General features: G+C 45.7%; 1 protein-coding gene across 8 annotated transcripts in view; it reads right to left on the bottom strand.

The window, feature by feature from the left end:
• Window positions 1–21,152, bottom strand: part of ARHGAP26 (Rho GTPase activating protein 26) — a 469,933-nt gene that overhangs the window by 378,696 nt on the left and 70,085 nt on the right. Inside the window, exon 1 of one of the 8 annotated variants that reach the window (XM_024752255.1) lies at window positions 650–676. The exons of the other annotated variants lie outside the window; for them this stretch is intronic. The gene's annotated coding sequence lies outside the window, so the exon portion shown is untranslated. Of the gene's footprint in view, window positions 1–649; window positions 677–21,152 lie in introns of those variants that run through there. 8 annotated transcript variants of the gene reach the window in all.

The raw sequence follows: 21,152 nt of genomic DNA, 5'->3' as shown, positions 1-21,152 counted from the left end.
TCAGGGAAATGCAAATCAAAACCACAATACGATATTATCTCACATCTGTTAAAACAGCTGTTTATCAAAACGACAAGAAACAAGTTTTGGCAAGGATATGGAGAAAAAGGAGCACTTGTGCATTATTGGTGGGAATGTAAGCTGGTGCAGCCGCTATGCAAACGGTATCAAGGGTCCTCAAAAAATTAAAAACAGAACTACCAAATGATCCAGCAATTCCCCTTCTGGATATGTATCTTAAGAAAACAAAAATACAGATGATCTCTGACTTACAATGGTTCAACTTACAATGGTGCAAAAGCAAAACACTCTCAGTGGGAACCATACTTCAAATTTTGATTTTTTTTCAGGCTAGCAGTATGCAATATTAGACTCTATCATGATGCTGGGCAGTAGCAGGAAGCCACAGCTCCCAGTCAGCCACACAATCACAAGAGTAAACAACTGATACACTGACAATTCTGTTTTTCACTTTCAGTACAATATTCAATAAATTACATGAAATATTCAACACTTACAAAATAGGCTTTGCATGAGATAATTTTGCCCAACTGTAGGCTAATGTAAGTGTTCTGAGCATACTTAAGGTAGGCTAGGCTAAGCTATCATATTCAGTAGGTAAGATGTATTAGATGCATTTTTTACTTACATTTTCAACTTACAATGGGTTTTTCAGGACATAACCCCATCATAAGTCAAGGAATATCTGCAATGCAAAAAGATATATGAACCCCATGTTCTATGCAGCATTATTTACAATACCCTAGACATGGAAACAACCTACGTGTCCATTAATGGATAAAGAAAATGTGATGTGGGTGTGTGTCAGTGTGTGCGCGCACATGCTAGAACATTATTCATCCATAAGAAAGAATGGAATCTTGCTATTTGTGGCAACCTGGACGGACCTTGAGAACATTATGTTAAGTGAAATAAGCCACAGAAAGACAAATGATGTGAGATTTCACTTGTATGTGGAATCTTACGGAAAAAAAAACAAAACAAAACACTACCTCATAGATACAGAAAACAGACTGGTGGTTACCAGAGGCAGGGGGTGGCAGACGGGCATTAAGTGAAATAAGCCACAGAAAGACAAATGATGTGAGATTTCACTTGTATGTGGAATCTTACGGAAAAAAAAACAAAACAAAACACTACCTCATAGATACAGAAAACAGACTGGTGGTTACCAGAGGCAGGGGGTGGCAGATGGGCAAAATGGGTAAAGGTGGGCAAAATGGGTAAAGGTGGGCAAAATGGGTAAAGGTGGGCAAAATGGGTAAAGGTGGGCAAAACGCACAAACTTCTCATTATAAAATAAAGTCATGGGGATGTAACGTACAGCATGGTTACTATACTTAAAAATACTGCATTGCTTACTTGAATTTCGTTTTTAAGAGAGTACATCTTAAAAGTTCTCAACACAAGGGAAAAGAAAACTTGTAACTACATATGGTGACAGATTTTAACTAGATTTATTGTGATGATCATTTTGCAATATATACAACTATTGAATCATTACAATGTACACTTGAAACTAATATAATGTCATATGCCAATTATATCTCAATAGAAAAACTATTTACAAAAAAAAACCAGTTGAGTCATTATGTGAAGTGTTCTGGTCAGAGCAAAATTAATATGCATATAAGCTACGCGATATGAATTGTATAATTTCAGTGATTCTACATACAAGTCAGCTGATCTCACATTTACATTTTAAACTGGCATTGCACAATATCAAGATGAACAGTAAAATTCATACTAATAGTTTAAATTTTCGATTGTTCTTTCTTTAAAATAGCATTAAATAACAAATTAAAAAACAAACAAACACACACTATAAGAGAGACCATAAAAGAAAAGGCCTTAATTTTAATACCTTTACCAGCACTCATTCGGGGTTTACAAACAAGGGGCCCCACAGATGAGGCAGCCAGCCCTGGGCACAGGCATGCCCGAGACTGCTTTCCCACCTGCAGTAACTTTCTCCTTTCCTCCAGCTGGCACCCTGAGGAAGAGCTCCACTGCTGCGGCATCACGGGGCCCAGGCCGGCACATCTCTGGCCTGCACTCCTCACTGGTCTGCCCACCCCCTCCCGCTGCCCTCCAGACCATGTGTCACTCAGCTGCCCAGGATGACCTTTTCAAAAAGCAGATCTGATCTTGTCACGGCCCCTTCCAAACTGTAACTCTTCCCTTTCATCTCAAAATAACTACAAATCTGACTAGAGTTTGTGGGTGGGGGAAACTCACCTCAAGGGGACATGCCACTGGCCTCGCCCTCCCTCGGTCCTCTGGCTGGCTCAGATCCTCTAATGTGCCAGGACCCCTCCAGCCACAAAGCCCAGCACGTTCCCTCTGCCCACAGCACTCCCCCAACCCTCTCCACCTTGTTGCTGTCACCCTTCAGATTCCGCTCAGAGGGTCACTTCCTCGGGGAAGTGGCCTCCTCTCATCCCCCACCCACCCTCAATGGTAAGCTCTCCCATCTCCTAGAACTTCCCTTCCCACCCCTTTACACGATAGGTAATTTCCTTTGATTTTCGTGGCTGTTTAATGTGTACCACCAATGACATAAGAAACACCAAGCAGGCAGTAGCCAATGTGTTTTGTTCATAAAAGGACAGTTATCAGGCTTCCCTGTGGCGCAGTGGTTGAGAGTCCGCCTGCCGATGCAAGGCATAAAAAAAAAAAAAAAAAAAAAAAAAAACAGGACAGTTATCACAATCCTAGTATGTAGTAAGTAAGCCCCTAATAACTTTTTTAAATAAATTAATTAATTCAAGTGACTCTTTTTAAGAGTTGAGTCAGGAGAGTGACAAACCCTGCAACCCTCTTTTTACATAAAGGGAAAGCTGGATCACTGAAATGAAGACCAGCCATCCCTTTATTCACTCCATTACACTCACGAAATCAAACAATGGGAACCCCATTTCCTAGGTTTAGCCTTGAAGCCACAAGACACACTTTCTCCACTCACTTTCTTCCTCATCCAACAGAATGCCTACAATGTTTTCAAGGTACCACTATTTCTATCTTAAAATCACTTTGCCTATAGGAAAAGAATTTACATTTGTATACCTAGACAGCATATCTAGGTATATCAGAAGTTTAAATACATAATCTGGTGACAAATTACGTCTTGCAAATGCAGAAGCCATCCTTTCTAATACACCAGGTACCACTTGAGGGAAAACACACACACACAGAAACATACCTGTGGGGGCAATGTTTCTTGATTTGGCTTTGGTAGGTCACCTGACCCAGATCGCCCCAGACTTTTTTTTTTTTTTTTTCCCGGTACGCGGGCCTCTCACTGCTGTGGCCTCTCCCGTTGTGGAGCACAGGCTCCGGACGCGCAGGCCCAGCGGCCATGGCTCACGGGCCCAGCCGCTCCGCGGCATGTGGGATCGCCCCAGACCGGGTCACGAACCCGCATCCCCTGCATCAGCAGGCAGACTCTCAACCACTGTGCCACCAGGGAAGCCCCGCCCCAGACTTTTTGAATCAGAAGTTCTGGGAATCAAATCTGGAAGTCAGATCTGAAAATCAAATTTCCAGATTGGCAATAAAATTTGGAAATCAGAGTAACTTTAAGAACCGCTGTTATAGGAAGACATTGTTGAGTCATCTGTTTAAATGCAAGGGGACTGGAGGAAACTACTGACACTGAACCTGAGAAAGCAGGGACACAAGAAAGAAAAGGAAAGCGATGTCCTGTCCTGGACCCGGAAAGTCCCTGGCAACAAGCCTCCAAGAAAGAAGCAGGAAACTGTTCCCAGAGAAGAAAAGGAGCCTGGAAAAACCCTCAGTCATTGTCGGCTAGGGTCGTTAATTATTCTGGCCAGTTTATTCTTATAGACACTTCCTCCTCTTTCAAGGTGCTCCAGGGACAGCCAGTAAGGAACCCTGACATCTGTCCCCCTCGCTGCAGGAAGGACAGGGTGAACATGAGCCGGGGAATGCACAAGCAGGGCCACCTCTTGCGGTCTCACAGCTTCCTTTAGGCTGAGGAGGGTCCTACAGCCAGGAGCCCTCCCGAGAGACTGGAATTCCAGCCACTGCTGGTCCACCCTCCCCACCACCTGTCTCCTGCTTCTTTGTCAATCCAGAAGCCCTGAGGAATGAGAAGGCCCACAGGAAGCCTCTCAGCACGCCTCCACCAACTTCAATATCCCCTCCTGCAGTGGGCTGAATAATGTCCCCCAAGTTCATGCTCACCCGGAACCTCAGAATGTGACTTTATCTGGAAACAGAGTCTTTGCAGATGTAATTAGCTAAGATAAGGTCATACTGGATTAGAATGGGACCTAAATCCAAGGACTGGTGTCCTCATAAGCAGAGGAGAGGACACAGACACACTGGGAAGGAGGGGGCAAAGATTGGAGTGATGTAGTTACAAGCCAAGCAGCACCAAGGATTACCAAGAGCCACTGAAGCTAGGAAGAGGCAAGAAAAGATCCTTCCACAGAGCCTTCAGAGGGAGCACAGTCCCGTCAACACCCTGATTTCAGACTTCTAGCCTCCAGAACCATGAGAGAATAAATTTCTGTTGTTCTGGGCCACCCAGTTTGTGGTAATTTGTTATGGCAGCCCCAGGATGCTAATACACCTCCTTTCTTAGGAAGCCTAAGCCTTTAAGTCACATTGTGGCCAAAATCTAGGGCTTCTGCAACAACACAAAAAGGAATGCTTGGGGGCTTCACTGGTGGCACAGTGGTTGAGAGTCTGCCTGCCGATGCAGGGGACAAGGGTTCGTGCCCCGGTCCGGGAAGATCCCACATGCTGCGGAGCGGCTAGGCCCGTGAGCCATGGCCGCTGAGCCTGCGTGTCCGGAGCCTGTGCTCCGCAATGGGAGAGGTCACAACAGTGAGAGGCCCGCGTACCGCAAAGAAAACAAAACAAAACAAAACAAAAAAAATGTCATCAAGTGCATGAGCCAATGCACAAACAGCAAAGTCAATGGCATGCATGTCCAGCTCTCGTTCTTCATTACTCAGCCCAGAAATGGGATGGGTGTCAGTAATTGTGCCTCCGTGTGACTTCTCACAGCTGTGATTATACTCCTGTTACAGCGTGTCCCACACTATACAGATCACTCATTTATCCTGTTATTCATTCAAAAAACTATGTCATGAGCATCTATGTGCCTGATACACTAGTCCGGAGAGACAAATGTAAGCAAAAAGCAGACACAGCCTGTGACTTTATAGCATTATAAATGGTGATGATGAGGTGTCAGTCAGTCATTAATAACCTCACATCAAAGCTGAAAAACAATAAACCAATCTTGTTCATGAGCCTGTTTCCTCTGGTAAATTATTTCCTACTCTGGGTTCCCAAAGCCTAGAACAGCACCTGGCACATAATGAGCAATCAATAATTCTGAATGGCTGGAGGAAGAATAGGTTGAAAATGGGTAGATGGATGGAAGGAGGGGTGGGGACAGTGCCTGGTATGTAACATGCAGTCAATAATAGGATAGATGGATACACAGATGGATGGATGGACAGATTAGTATATGGATAAGCCTCATACATAACAGGCATTCAATAATGATGGACAGATGGAAGGATGGATGGATGGATATCCAGGGAGCAAAGCACCTGGGATGAAACCTGTACAAAATACAACCTCATCGTGCGAAAAAGTTCCAGAACCTTCTTAAGTGGTACCTCTGGAACCACCTCATTTCATCCCAAACCAACCAGCTGCCTCCTAGCATCTGAAAGAAATAATAATTCTAAATGAATCTGGTATCCACCTCTTCTGTAAATATTTAGTAGAAAATCAGCTTCACCAGCACAAATATGTTCTCTCTTGCTTCCCACCCCTCCCCTTTCTGTAATGGGGGTTTTAAAAGCCTGTTTGGGGCCTCCCTGGTGGCTCCAAAAAAAAAAAAAAAAAAAAAAAAAAAAAAGCCTGTTTGGTTCATTCTTCTCCACCACGGTGAGTATTTACTGCTCTAAAATGTTGACTCTTGCCAAAATGCACACCACAGACCACTTACCTGGTTGTGTCATTCTTAATTATTATTTTTGTGATTCTTTAAGTACCTAAGAGAGACTTTTCTCTGAGGGAATCAGAGCTGGCTCTGAAAATTTACTACCATTTACACCTGGGGGTGGGGGGGGTGGCTGTGGGACGGCAGGTAGAAATACCACAAGCTGGAGAGAAAAAGGATAGGGTGGGGGTGGGGTCCCTCTGACAGCATGTCCGGTTAAAGCCCCCTTCTATGGCAGGCTGTAGTAGAGAAACTGTTTGTAGTAAGACAAACAAACAAACAAAACACAACAGAGCCCCAACATAAATGTTTACCCTTGCATAGAACAGCTGAGTCCCAGAACAACAGAGGAGATCCCCACACACCTCATCTTTGGGTCTGGCTTGTATCAGGTTAGATTCCCTGCATTTCCAGGCTCTCCTTGGTCTCCCATCAGTAATGAAGTTCAAGTCATTCAGACCCAAGGAGGCCTTTCTTCCCTTTGATTTCCCTCTGCTGAAGGTAAGAAGAACTTTTGAGTCTCAGAACAATTGTTTCCTTTGCTCCCAATTCAGGCCCAACAGCAACATGTATCTTCCGGAGCAACAGTTCATTCACTCATGCTTTACCTCTCCACTGAGTGCCTCCCATGTGCCAGGGACCATAGGAGGCAATGAGAATAAAACACTGAACAAAACTGATAATAGTCCTTGTGCTCCCCAAGCTGCAACCCGGTGGGGATAGACACTCAACAGATACACACACACACACACACACACACACACACTAATCATCTAAAAGTTCACTGGCAAGAATGTAAAAATGCGGATGGCAGCTGGGAAGGAATGATGTAAAGAGGAGAAAAGCAGACTCCCCCTCCCTCCCCATGAGGCAGAGAGCCACATGCAAGGCAGAGGGGGAAGTGGCTGATCAGCTATCCAGAAACAAAAGACTTGAGACAGGCATTAAGAATTCCCCTAACATTGTAGTGATGGCTTCACAGGTGTACACAGATGTCAGAATTTATCAAATTGTACAACTTAACATGTGCAGTTTTCTGTATGCCAATTAAGTTGTTTAAGAGAAAGAAAAAAAGAATTTCCGCCCCTCCTCCCAAATTTGCTACCTACCTCTCATGATCTCCAGGATGATGAAGGTTCCTGTAGCTACAAACCAATAAAAATGACTTAGCTACCCCAAACATCCCACCCAGCCATATTCCTGTTCTTGATCTGCTCACAGCTTCATTCATTCATTCCACAAGGATTTATTAAGCACCTACTACAGGTCAGATACTGTCCCCTGTGTTCTCCATTATACGACGAACAAATGCATATATAACCCAGCTCTCCTGGAGCTTGTAGCTTCCTACAATTGCACACCCAAGCAGAATGCTGTCTACATACTGAGAAGGACTTGCAAGATTCTCAGAACACGGAGTTAAGGCTACTCTGAAGAATTTTCACCATCAATGAAAGACAACAACTTCTTGTAAGCTTACTATGTGCCCAGCCCCCAAGTGCTTCAAAGGTATTATGCCATTTAATTCTCCCCCAATCCCTTTAAGATAAGTATTATTGTTTAAATCCATTTTACAAATGGGAAAATTGCCAGTTAAGTGGCAGAACCAAGATATAAACCCAGGGTCAGGCTCTAGATCCCACAATTTTAAAATCTAAGCTATAACAGCAAAAGGATAAGTTGCCCATCAACTGCCCCAGAAAGCCACTTTATAGTCTAAGCGATTCTTCCAGTCCAAATTTTGCTAAGCAGATTCTCTGACACTCCCCCATTAGTACTTCCACCACCTCTGGAGCCTGACAAAGGCAATTTTGAGAAGTGAGGGAGGTCACAGGTTTCAGAGCAGCAAGACTCTTCGAGAGAGAGATTGACTCTGACATCTCTCTGTGCCAAAAGAAGGGCTCAATGGTGCATGGAAAGACAACAGTTCAATTCCCTGGCTACAGGCAGAGTGATACCCAAGGCTTCTGGCTGGTAAACTTTTCTGTTGTTGGTCTTTTAAGACAGAAGTAAGGGACTTCCCTGGTGGCACAGTGGATAAAACTCCATGCTCCCAAGGCGGTGGGACCCGGGTTTGATCCCTAGTCAGGGAACTAGATCCCACATGCATGCCACAACTAAGACCCAGTGCAACCAAATAAATAAGTAAATATCAAAAAAAAATGCACAGGTAAGACACAAACTTACTGGGAGAGATCATAGTTATAACGATGACAGAGAGTCCGGAGGAACACAGAACACAGACCTCCTCTGGATCAAAGACACTTTCCATCAGCCCTCACCCAGGGGCTCAACCAGATCATGTAAAATCAATCCAACTGCTGGCAGTACACATGCAGCAAGGAGCCAAAAATGCATCAACATGTGAGAATGCATGTGTGAAATGATAAAAACCCCTGTGACGACAAGTCATAGGCATCTGTATTAATAGCACAACTCCTATCATTAGAGTCATTCAGGGAAAAATAAGATAAATCTGCTCTAAGACAGCCTCCATGAAGAAACCAAACTCTCTGAATGTCATGAGAGATACAAGGATGGGTTTAAGAATCCAGATCCTGCCACACTTTCTTTTCTAAGAAGGCCTTTTACCTTGACCAGCAGACACATTGATCAAGAGGAGTCCGGCAATGAGTGTGCAAAGGGCTGGTCCCATGTCTCCAAAGGACAATGGGGTCCCCTCGACAACACCCACTAACAGCTGTGAACATTCCACAATGCCTCAAAAGCTAAGTGTCTCCCATCTGAGACCTGCCCCTTCCAAACTACCTCCTGCTGCTCTGAGCCCCTACCTGGTAAAGGGTCCTCTAACATTTAGCCCTACTGCTTACCTCACTCACAAGACCCTTTTGTTTCTCATTAATATTTCTCAACCCAGCATTACCTGCCTCTGTACAGAAAACCTGCAGAACCCTCTAGAACAAGTGCTTATCCTAACTTTAGGAAAATATGCCGCTGGAAAAGGAGGAGAGTCTAATGATGCACCGTGGGGGGAAGGAGGACGCACTGAGCACTACAGTAACAGAGCAAGTGTCCAGAGAGGGAGGAGGATTGCAAGAAAGAGGGAGAGCTTTAAGAGCACCAGTAGGTTTCCCTGGAAAGGAGGGTGACCATCTTCTCTACTGATTAACTGTGTCTCCAACCATAGAGCATATGCTATTCAGAAACCACATGGCGGTAATATTTGAAAACGAACACACGTTCCTTCCTGAGCACCATTCATCTTTCTGGAAGACAAGCCAACACAAACATGAGTGCTTTGGGAGGGAAGAGAAAAGATGCGGCTGCAGTTGCTTCACCTGCTCTGAAGTCTTGTGATTTCTGGTCATTGTGTGTGTTGTTGGTTTTGTTCTTGTTTTGTATGAGAACATGTCTCGCTCAAGGATGAGGAAACAACAGAGTGGAGAGAGTCCACTCCTACTCACCATGAAAACCTACTTGAATTGCTTCCACTAAGATGAAAGTTATCCTGTCTTCTTAATGGTTTCAATCTTTCATAACATTATTTAAAACTGCAGATCTTCATTCCCATCCTTTGCTTCCCTTTAAAGTGCTGTTTGTGGTTCAGAGAAGATGGTGATAAAACCTTTTTTAAAAAATTCTTTCTTTCTTTCTTTGGTTGAGTGGGGTCTTAGTTGCAGAAGGCGGGCTCCTTAGTTGTGGCTCCAGGGCTCCTTAGTTGCAGCTCCAGGGCTCCTTAGTTGCAGCTCCAGGGCTCCTTAGTTGTGGCATGTGTGTGGGATATAGCTCCTTGACCAGGGATGGAACCCAGGCCCCCTGCATTGGGAGCACAGAGTCCTATCCACTACACCACCAGGGAAGTCCCGATAAAACCATTCTTTTTAAATCAGGTTGGAGCTGGGAATGCAATCAGCATGGAAGGGATAAATATCACAGCAGAGACAGTCAGTAAAAGATGATCTGGAGCATTACTTCCAGTTTAAAATCACTTTAGTGCAAAGATAACTAACTGCTCCTGGGATCCATAACACACCAATATTTATCCTCTGACAGTCACTTCTTGATAAGGTCAAGAAACCAAACAGGAGGAAAGGAAGGACTGCTTGGCCCAGAGATCAGAAATCCACTGGTTAATTCCCACAAGCCATGGCTGGACCACATAGAGTGGGGGAGCAGATCCCTGTTTTAAAGAGCTTCCAATCTTGCTCTTGGAAAACCCAACGATAAAAACTTCCCAAAGAATCATATGTTAGGGCACAGATGTTCAAAACTAAAGTAACAAGCCTCCAGAAAGTAGGCATAGAGGGAACTTATCTCAGCATAATAAAGGCCACATATGACAAACCCAGAGCCAACATAGTTCTCAATGGTGAAACCATTTCCACTAAGATCAGGAACGAGACAAGGCTGATCCAGGACATGGAAGCAACCTAAGTGTCCACTGACAGATGAATGGATAAAGAAGATGTGGCACATATATACAATGGAATATTACTCAGCCATAAAAAAGAAACAAAACTGAGTCATTTGTAGTGAGGTAGATGGACCTAGTCTGTCACACAGAGTGAAGAAAGTCAGAAAGAGAGAAACAAATACCATATGCTAACACATATATATGGAATCTTAAAAAAAAATGGTTATGAAGAACCTAGGCGTAGGACAGGAATAAAGACACAGAAGTAGAGAAGGGACTTGAGGACACGGGGAGGGGGAAGGGTAAGCTGGGATGAAGTGAGAGGGTGGCATGGAGTTATAGACACTACCAAATGTAAAATAGATATATAGACACTACCAAATGTAAAATAGTGGGAAGCAGCCGCATAGCACAGGGAGATCAGCTCGGTGCTTTGTGACCACCTAGAGGGGTGGGATAGGGAGGGTGGGAGGGAGGGAGATGCAAGAGGGAGGAGATACGGGGATATATGCATATGTATAGCTGATTCACTTTGTTATACAGCAGAAACTAACACACCATTGTAAGGCAGTTATATACCAATGAAGATGTTAAAAAAACAAAAAAACTAAAGTAATTCTTTGCCTTGCAAAGAAATCACTGTAGGCAAGATTCTTTTATGAAGTGCTCACCTAGGTAGCAACCACACCACATACACAACAGAGCTTTCTCTAACCCCATGTTACATGACGCGAGAAGCATTCACCTTGGCTGATGAGCTAAGGCTTGAGAACTACCTACGGTGAGAACTTGACCACAAAAAATAAGGAAAAACTGGAAGAGAGTAAAGGAGGGAAACATGATCGGGAAAACCACAGGGCCACTCACGACATTTACTTCAAACAAGTTTTTACTTGGCTCAAGGTCCTATCATCTCAAATTTAAATGACCCCAGGAAGAAAGGTGGCCACCCAGTCCTGTAATGTTCTATCACCATCAGAATGCTGACCAAAAGCTCAGGGAGTATCTGTTCACAGTCCAGGCAAAATCAAAACTAGTGTCTAGAGTGACTTACAGTTTATAAGTAAGGCGGCTGAGAGGGCTGGCGTTCTACAGCAGAAATAAACAGTCCCAGGTCGCACTGTGGGCAGAAATCAACTTTTCCAACTGAAGTTCAAAATTCCTTTCTCCCAAGTCACACCCCTTCACCAACTAAAACTCCACCCCCTCCAGACACTGCCATTCTGCTGGGCTGAACAACTCTATATGGAGCCCCTCCCAGGTGCAGGCACTATTTTTGGTCAGAACAAACCCAGCCCAGGCTCCACCCTCCTGGGGCTTACACAGCCCTGCTCTCTTCTGAATCAGAGGGATCCCAGGGTCCCCAAACACACACACCACCCAACCCTCCTGGCTGAGCATTTGCCCTTGCTGTTCCCTCCACCAACAATGTTTAACTTCCCCGTTTCCTCTCGTCCAGATGGACCAATCCGTCCAATACCATCTCCTCCATGAAATCCACCCCAATGCCACACCGGCCCGACTGCAGCTTCTCCCTCCACCCACACAAAGCAGGCGTCACTCCCCTCCCTTGAACTTCTTCATGTCACTCTACTTGTGCATGTAATGGCAATTAATATGTTACTGTCCATTGCAGTATTCACTGTGACCTGGGCTTGGGCTGGGCTGGGACAGCCTCCCCAAGGCTCAGTTTCTGTATCTTTAAAACAAGGAGATAAGAATACCTAAAAATAATAAAAGGAAAAATAGCCACCTTTTAGGGAGCTCTTACCATGTACCAGAGAAACGTTGTGAAATTTACAAACATTGTCTCATTTGATCCTCAGAATGCTATGAGGCATGCACTGTCATCTTCCTTTCAGAGATGAGAAAACAGAAGATCAGAAACGCTGAGTGATTTGCCCAAGTCCACAGACAGCAAGCAGCAGAGCCAGAGGTTCCCACTCCGGCAGCCCTCCACCCGGGCCCTCTCTTAATCACTAGGCTCTACTGCCCTTCTTTTCTTCAGTTTCCTACCTACCTCACAGGGCTGTTCTGAGATAATACAGGAAAAGGCCTGAGCACACTGACCGGTGCTGGGTCTTTCTGTCCCCAGAAAGGTAGCATCCTTTAAGGGAGAGCTATCGGCACATGTGTGTGCTTTAATCATACTAATCGACAGATAACGGATGAATGAATAAATGAATGCATGAAATGCAAAGAGTGAAGGGCATCAGCTGAACTACCAAAATAAGGAAGCATCTTAGAAGCGGTTACTTAACATTCTATATACAGACCCTCACAGGGCAGCACAAAATGTAGCCTCTTTCCGATGCATTGTTATAAGGGGCAACGTGTGAGAGGTGACAGCAGCGGGGTGAGCAGGAATGACACAGCACCTCCCAGGAGCGGCAGGCCCAGTTCTGCAGCCCTCCCTAAGACAAAATCCCCACTGGAGGGAAATCCCATCCAAATCCTCTTTGTCGGGGCAGAGAAGGTCAACAAGACTAATCCCCCAGAGGACCTGGAATTCTGGTTCACCGTGCCACACCGAAGGACAGCCTCCCGGGAGCAAGACACGTGCCTCAGGGTGGCACACCCCACCCTCCTCCGGCTCTGAGCTGACTCATCCTCGCCTCACACACGCAAGCACCTCAGCTCCCACCTGAGTGCAGCCACTATCCCAGCATGTGACCTTGGGCGGGTCATGGGCCTATCCAAGCCTCATTCTTCTCATCTGGAAAATCCAGATAATCCCAGAACTACCCTCAGAGTGCTGATGGGAGGAGTGGACAGATAATCCACGGAGCCATTGCCTGGCACGTAAGGAGCACTTGGTGTCTGTCAGCTATAAACGTAGGCAGACAATGGGGACACAGAGGGACCCCAACATCGCCCTGCACTGCCCTTGCTTCCAGGAACGGCAGCTTGGCCCCGTGCACTCCAAGCAACCAGTGCATGGTTCTTCACAGGAATTATGTGGCCGATCTCAGTGTGGCACATGAACTATACCTCTTTGACAATAACAAGAACTTAAAATGCAGCTGGTCTTACAGAGTGGGTAAGACCAGTAGGTGGGGATAGAAAGGGGAAAATGCAAAAGGGAAATGGAAGAGAAGGATGTCGCCTAACCAGCTGCCGATATGCCGAGAGCTGTGCTGGTGGCAAGCCCAGACTCAGGAGAAAGCAGACACAGATCCCTTCGGGGACTCAGCACTCAGTCTATCAACAAAAGAGACCCGAGTGTCAGTCCTGCCCCTCAAGCCATCACAGCACATATCAGCCAGCTGGGAGATCGGCCACCAGCATTTGGACATCAACCAGGGCAGACAACTTGGCTGCTTTAGCTGGTTTTAGTCTTCAGAAACTGATATGCCTCTGTACATAAACAGCAGACACAGAAGTCTCTTCCTTTTCTAAAAATACACATCTGCAGTTCAGCACTGAGAAGGCCATCTAGAGCCCATAACAAAGCCGGCATCTGCAGATGCCTGGGCCCCAGAAGGAAAAGCATTTCCTTTATCAACAGCAAAGGGTGCAAAGTTACCCTTCACCCGGAGGATGACTCTGTCTCGGGGAATAGCATGGCCCAGAGGTACTCCGCGACTGAGACAGACTGGACCTAACTCCCACCTCTGCCACTTGCCCTGCTCAGTTAACTTCTCTCAGCCTCAGTTTCCTCATCTGTAAAGTGAGAGTGAGAGCCGCCGCATCCACCTGGTAGGGTTCTTGTGAGGATCCGAAATGACTGCAAAGGGACTTCCCTGGTGGCCCAGTGGATAAGAATCTGCCTGCCAACACAGGGGGCACGGGTTCGAGCCCTGGTCCGGGAAGATCCCACATGCCACGGAACAACTAAGCCTGTGCGCCACAACTACTGAGCCTGCGCTCTAGAGCCGCGAGCCACAACTACTGAGCCCACGTGCCACAACTACTGAAGCCTGCACGCCTAGAGCCCGTGCTCCGCAACAAGAGAAGCCACTGCAATGAGAAGGCCGCGCACTGCAACAAAGAGTAGCCCCCACTCACCGCAACTACAGAAAGCCCGCGGGCAGCAACGAAGACCCACCACAGCCAAAAATAAATAAAATAAATAAATTTATTTTAAAAAAGACTGCAAAGCACCTAGGACAGTTCCTGGCACACAGCAGGCCATCAATACACAGGAGCTTGGTCATTCCTGGAATCCCAGGGTCTCCCTCTCCCTTCATCCCTCTCTTATCCCTGAAATAAGCCAGCCAGGAAGACAAAGACTGATTTTCCTGCTCCCCGGGCAGCTCACTCCTGAAGGCCATTGCTGGTGTGTGTTCTGGGCAGCAACTCCAGGGCCAGGCAAGCAGGAGGCTGCTTGTTAGCAGATGGAGTGGAGGAGGAAAAGAAAGCCCATCCCCCAGTCCTCAGGGAGGGCTGCTCCATGCACCCCAGCCTCAGCTAAGGACCGGGGGCAGAGGGAAGATAAGGCAGTGTCCCTCCGGAAAGAAGGCCACAATCGTCTGAGAGGGTTTCCTTCTGGAGTTCACAGACAAGGAGCTTTAGAAGGTCCTGCCTGAATCCTCTGAAACTGAATATGATTTGGGGTGAACATGTACTTTCCTGGGAGACAGTCCAGAACATCCATCAGACTCTCAATAAAGTCTGTGATACTCCCCTCAAAAAAAGGCTTTAAAACCACCAACTCATTAAGGGAAAACAAGAATGTCTGAGAAAAAGAGAATAACATAAAATGATCTCTAATTTTTCGTTCACATGTAATGATACTTACCAGGTGCTTTACCATGTGTCACGTCACTCAGTCCCCACGACAGGGGAAAATGACACTCACCATCCCCAGATGAGGAAACTGAGGCTTAGAAGAGGATACCACTTCCCAAGGCCCCCGGATGAGCAAATGGCAGAACCAGGATGCAACCCCAAGAGTGTCTGAGGCCAGGGCTCAGGATCCTCGTCACCACATCATAGTGTCACCTTCTCCAGGCCAAGCCCCAGATCTTACAAACTAGAAGGAAGGGTGGAAGGAAGGGCAGAAGGGAAGCGGGGGCGGGGGTTAGAACCTGACTTACAGTTCAACAATCTTTCCACTACACCCATCCTTCCTGTCTTCACACACTGACACTGAGAAATTTTCTAGATGTCAGGAAAGAAACAAGAAGCCGTAAGGAAGTATACAGAAAGCTGGGTGTGTTACATCAGTACCAAAAGCCTTAATTTCCTTGCTGGAAAAGTGGGGATTATAAATGACTACTCCATGCACATCTGGGATGCAGTAAGCATTCATGAATGGTACGGCATCATTTTAATTATTAACATCTGGTGAAATCGCATGTCCTAGTGATCGAAGGTGCCATCTTTATGTCAATGAACCCCACACTGTTTGCTTCAATGAGCCCACCTCCCTGTATCCCTGAACTCTGCTCAAATGCTGCTGAAAGAGAGTCCTCACTTTGGCTCCCAGCACTGATCAACCAGGGAAGCCAGCTGCGGCAGCCAGCAAGACTTGGGAGCAAGCCTGGGTCCCAGAGCCAACTCTCCGACATCATCTGAGGTGCAGAGAGGTCTTGGAAACCTCCAGGGTGATTACAGGACTAGGGAATATTCATGGAAGGCTTCTCCAGATACTGAAAAGAAAAGCAGAAAATAAGTATAAGCAGTTCTCAAAGGTGGGGCAGGTCCACCTCTGAGCCAGATATGCCAACAGGTGAAGAAGCCAGGATTTTGGTGGACAAGGGCTTGGGAGAACAAAGGTTTGGGAGACCTCTGACTCACAGGCGCTTCATCCCTACAAGAAACCCATCTAACTGATGTGATTCTTCAAGGAAGATAATTTTCATGAGTTGGACCCACTCTTCACAGCCAGAATATACCAACTCTAGCACCATCGATGACGTCTCCACACAAAAAACAACTGTTAACTATAACAGCTGCATTTATTAAATAATTAGACTCTGCACTGTCCCTTACATATATTATCTCATCTAAGCCTCAAAATGCATGGAATTTTGAGATAATTCCCATCCCTGTTTTACAGATGGGAAATTAGCCTTGGAAAGTTAAAGTAGCCTGTCCAAAGTCATAGGGCTAGTAGGTGACAAAAGAGATTGCTTTTGAACCAGAACCAAAATATTGGGTTCTACCCATGGGGCCTCTAGACATCTACTTCTCCTAGTCCTTCCAGAAAGTGAGGAACTTACTTATTCCACTCTATCCTAATCCAAAATACTTTTTATGCTAGGTACTGAACCCAAGATAAACTCCACTAAGCCAAGCATCAGTTATGCTCAGAAGCACACAAGACAGGGGCTTAAATAATACACAGTATACGTGAGGTGAGGATATTAACAGATGAGGGAAAGGAGGATGTGACCATGAATCTTCTGTCGCACAGACCGACATACCCAGAACATTCCACACTCCTCTCTTCTCAAGAACAATTTCAAGAAAAGATGCCTTCTCCCAAGAGAACAAAACTCCGAAAACATTAGTAGAGTGTCTCTAGAATAAGGAAAGGTGACCAAAGAAGAATGGAAAGGAAATATCACTTGAAAAAAAAGCACACACATAATACCATGCAAGTGTTCTCCATTAGATTTCCCAAAGCAAGTCATGACTTTGGAACCCACCCATTAACACAAATCAAAATAATCTGAACCAAATGTTCCCATTTAAAGGCCCTTTCCCCCTTGAAGAGTTCTACAATGTTCTACCAGGGTAAATGCACTCTCGTACACCAGGCCACCTCACTCCAGTAATTACCACCAGACTTGAGGTTTGCTTGGCTCTGACCAAGCCAGCAAAAGTCTATGAACCCCAAAACCGAGAGCAAAGATCACAAGAGCAGTGGGGAGAGGCAGACACAGTGAACGTGGGAAATTCTGCAACGGTACCGCCCTCTGGAAATGAAACTCTCACTCTCTCTGGATATCTATTCCTAGGTCATCCTTCAACAGGACTCACACCCTCTTCAGTTGGCCATCTCCTTTGCTCCAGCCGGGGGGATCTGTCACTTAGCAACTACTCTCCAACAAAATACTAAGGAAAACTGGGAAACTGAAATTAGGAAGCCAAGATGAAGTCAGACTTTTGACAACTCTTGCTCCCGTGCCCTCATGGGACAAGCTTCAAGCAGAGCCAAGAAATCCATAGTTTCCATCAGACCTGGGCTCAGAGTGAGCCCTTGGAGATCCTCATGCGGTAAAAGATAGATCCTAACGTTACTAACCTCCCGAAATAAACTGTTACGGATCCAGTTTTCATACGTTTATAAAATCTGTTCTTACGACTTTTCACACTTTCAGTCTCAGGGAAAATAAATGAATTACATGTGTTTACTATCTACCGTGTGAAAGGAACATTTCTTTTTATGTTCCTAAATTACCTCTATTGAACCTTTTCTTAGAGGGGAACAGAAGGGAAAAAACTTGCAGGATAGATGTTAAAGGGGTGGCTAATCCAACTATTATTCTAGGATTTTGTGAACAAGCCCACGCTTACCCTAGCCATTCCTTGAAAATTTTCTCCCAGCTTATGAATGGAGTATGTATACGGGGAGCCCAAGAAGAAGGCTATGTGAAACTCCACAGATATCTTTTCTGCTGACTCTGCTGGCCAACTAACGAGGCTGAAATAATATCATGGCAACTACCACTTACCCCGGGCTCTCCCATCTGTTTACCTAGGAACCTTGTAACTATCTGAAATTTCTATCCATTTACTTGTTTACCGTCCGTCTTTTTCACGTGAATCTGAGTGTCATAAGAGTAGAGCTTTGTCTGCCTTGTTCACAAGCATGTAGAACATTTTTGGCCCCATTAAACAATTGTCAAAGGAACTTAACAGTAACTACGTGCTTTGTGAGGTTGCCTAGGCTTCTGAACAAAGACGATGGGCTTGTTCCTTCCTGAAAGAAAAAAGTAGTCTATGGATTATTCCTCCATGATGAGGTAAAGCTCTGCCAGCCCCTCCCCATCATATATTCACACTCAGTTCAGGCTCCACCCAAAAACTGTGTAAGCTTAGCCTCTGTAACAACTGCAAATTCATGAATCACACTAACCATGATGATACAGGGACTCAATAAACTACCCAGGCCCTGAATGGGCCTACTTAGCAAGAGTCGAGTCAACATATACGTGGCAGATTATACGCTCCAAAGATGGCCACACCAACACAGCCCAACCCACATGTTTTTCTCACGATGAGTGAGACACAGACACTCATCCATTAAGCAGTGGGACTACATTCCCCTCCCCTTGAACCAAATGGGCCACTGCAACAGCCTCAACCAAAAGAACGTGGCGGAAGCGACACTGCACAACTTCAGAGGCGAGATCAACAGCCAAGATGGCATCTGCCCGGTGTGCACTCCCTCCTGGTCTTGACTCGTGACTTGGGAGCCCGCAGCCACCTTGTGGAGCTGGAGAGACCATACAGAGAGACCACATAAAGGGATGACCAGTTGCTCCCAGCCCCAGCTGTGCTGGTCCTCCCAGCCCAGGTGCCAGACACGTGAGTGGGCCAATAAGTCAGGTGATTCCAGCCCCAGCCCTCAGGTCACCCTGGATGACGCTGGGGAGAGCCGAAACAAGGCGTCCCTAATGAGCCCTGCCCACACTGCAGATCCATGAGTAAAATAAACCTCGTTGCTTTAAAACCATCGAGTTTTGAGGTAGTTTGTTTTTCAGCCACCATAGCTGGAACAACATACCAAATCAGTAATAACAGTCCCTCATCTGTAGTTCTCACCGCCACGTCCTAATGGGGGGGGTGGGGGGTGGGAACAACACTTCAGTCCACATGCAGTGTATATTTACATACAAATATACAATCCCAAAATCTCTGGGTCAAGGAAAGTCATAAAACAAGAAGCAGAAAAAATACAGAACTGCACAGCACACAAAGCTCTTCCAAGTTCTCCGGTCTCCGAGCTCTTTGGACTCAGAGAAGCTGAGTCTGGCTCTTGGGCCAGCTGCCACTTTCCCCCTTCACTGTCCATTTTCATTCGCACGAACAGAATGGAAAGTGAGAACATTCCCCTTTTGAACAAGCTCTTTTTACCAGCTTGTTCACTCTCAGAAAAGCCTTACTCCAGAACTTTTTTGTTTTGAATAGGCCAGAATGGGGATTCTTTACCTGTGTGAGAGCTCTCTTAGATCTGTTTTGGCAGACTTTAATCAACCGAACTTGGAAGGATATTCTTCTAATGAGGAAAATCCTTTAAATTTCACTATTTATTGAAAGAACATTTCACATGCATCTGTCTATGATCCCACATGGGTGTCAGCATCAGACATACATGAGTTCAAATACCAGCTCGACCAATTAGCAGCTGTGTGACCTCGGGCAAGTTACTTAACTTCTCTGTACATCAGTTTATTGTACCTGTGATGGAGTTAATAATAACCCTCGAAGGGGTGAGCTAGTATAGCCAACACTTATAAAGTGCTTACCATATGCCAGACACTATTCTTAGTGCCCAAAGGCACTCAGACCATACCTGGCCAAGGGTGGGTACTCCATAAGCAGCGGCTGCCATGAGCATCATTATTACTAACGTTAACATCAGTAGATGATGATTTTTTCCTATGACTGAAGCCATAATGCTTTGGGATAACTCTGTAAGTATCAACTCTTATTACAGCACAAGAACCATGAGGCTCAAATTTATAGTCAACTCATAAAACTGTAAACTCATAAGATGTATAAGGATCATCAGAGGTGTCTGTTAAAACAAAGACCCCTGGCTACACCTCCTGAGATTTTGATTCAATAGTCTGGGATGGAGTCCAGGAAGTTGCTTTCTTTTTTTTATTATTATTATTATTTCTTTGTTTTAATTTATTTTTGTCTGCATTGGGTCTTAGTTGCGGCATGCGGGATCTTTCGTTGCGGTGTGCAGGCTCTTCGTTGTGGTGTGCGGGCTTCTCTCTAGTTGTGGCGTGCACGTTTCCTCTTCTCTAGCTGTGGTGTGCAGGCTCCAGGGCGCGCGGGCTCCATAGTTGTGGCACGAGTGTTCCAGAGGGCATGGGCTCCGTAGTTTGCAGCACGTGGGCTCTAGTTGAGGCACACGAGCTCAGTAGTCGTGGCACAAAGGCTTAGTTGCCCCGTGGCATGTGGGATCTTAGTTCCCTGACCAGGGCTCGAACCCGAGTCCCCTGCATTGTAAGGCGGATTCTTTACCACTGGGCCACCCGGGAAGCCCCCGGAAGTTGCTTTCTTAACACCCCCACAGGTGACTCCAACAAACCCTACCCTACAGATGCTGGTGTAAATATCTGGACTAAATCAGTCATGATGCCACAGAAAGAGCAAAAGCTCAGAGTCAGAAGTTCTGGCTTCTAGTCTCAGCTTTGCCTCTAACTAGTTCTACAGGTGGGACACAGTCCCTTAACTTCTCCGGGTCTCAATAAAATGCAGGCTTCAGACTAGGTAATCCCAAAGGTGCCTCCTTCTCAAAATTGATCCCACAAACTGACCACTAGAACCAAGTCCCTCAGATACCCCCTTGTTTTGTGCATTTGTAGCAAATGAGCTAAGAGCTCTAATTTATTAAGCCCCACTGGGTGCAAGACCACTGCCTGGGATGCTTCATTCATTTAATTATTTTTAATGTTCACAACCGTCAGAGGTTCAATAACTGCCTGAGGTGACACAGCCAGTAAGTGGCAGAGCCTTGATTCGATCCCAGGTTTACCTGACCCGACACCTGTGTTCTTACACCATTATGCCTTTGGCCGTCTCACTGCAAAATTCATTTCTTTGCATTTCTTTTTTGTTTTGTTTTGTTCCATTGAG

The sequence above is a fragment of the Neophocaena asiaeorientalis genome, unplaced genomic scaffold (assembly GCF_003031525.2).
Source record: "Neophocaena asiaeorientalis asiaeorientalis breed wild unplaced genomic scaffold, Neophocaena_asiaeorientalis_V1.1 scaffold204, whole genome shotgun sequence".
Lineage (NCBI taxonomy): Eukaryota > Metazoa > Chordata > Mammalia > Artiodactyla > Phocoenidae > Neophocaena > Neophocaena asiaeorientalis.
This window is presented reverse-complemented; position numbering and strand designations above follow the sequence as displayed.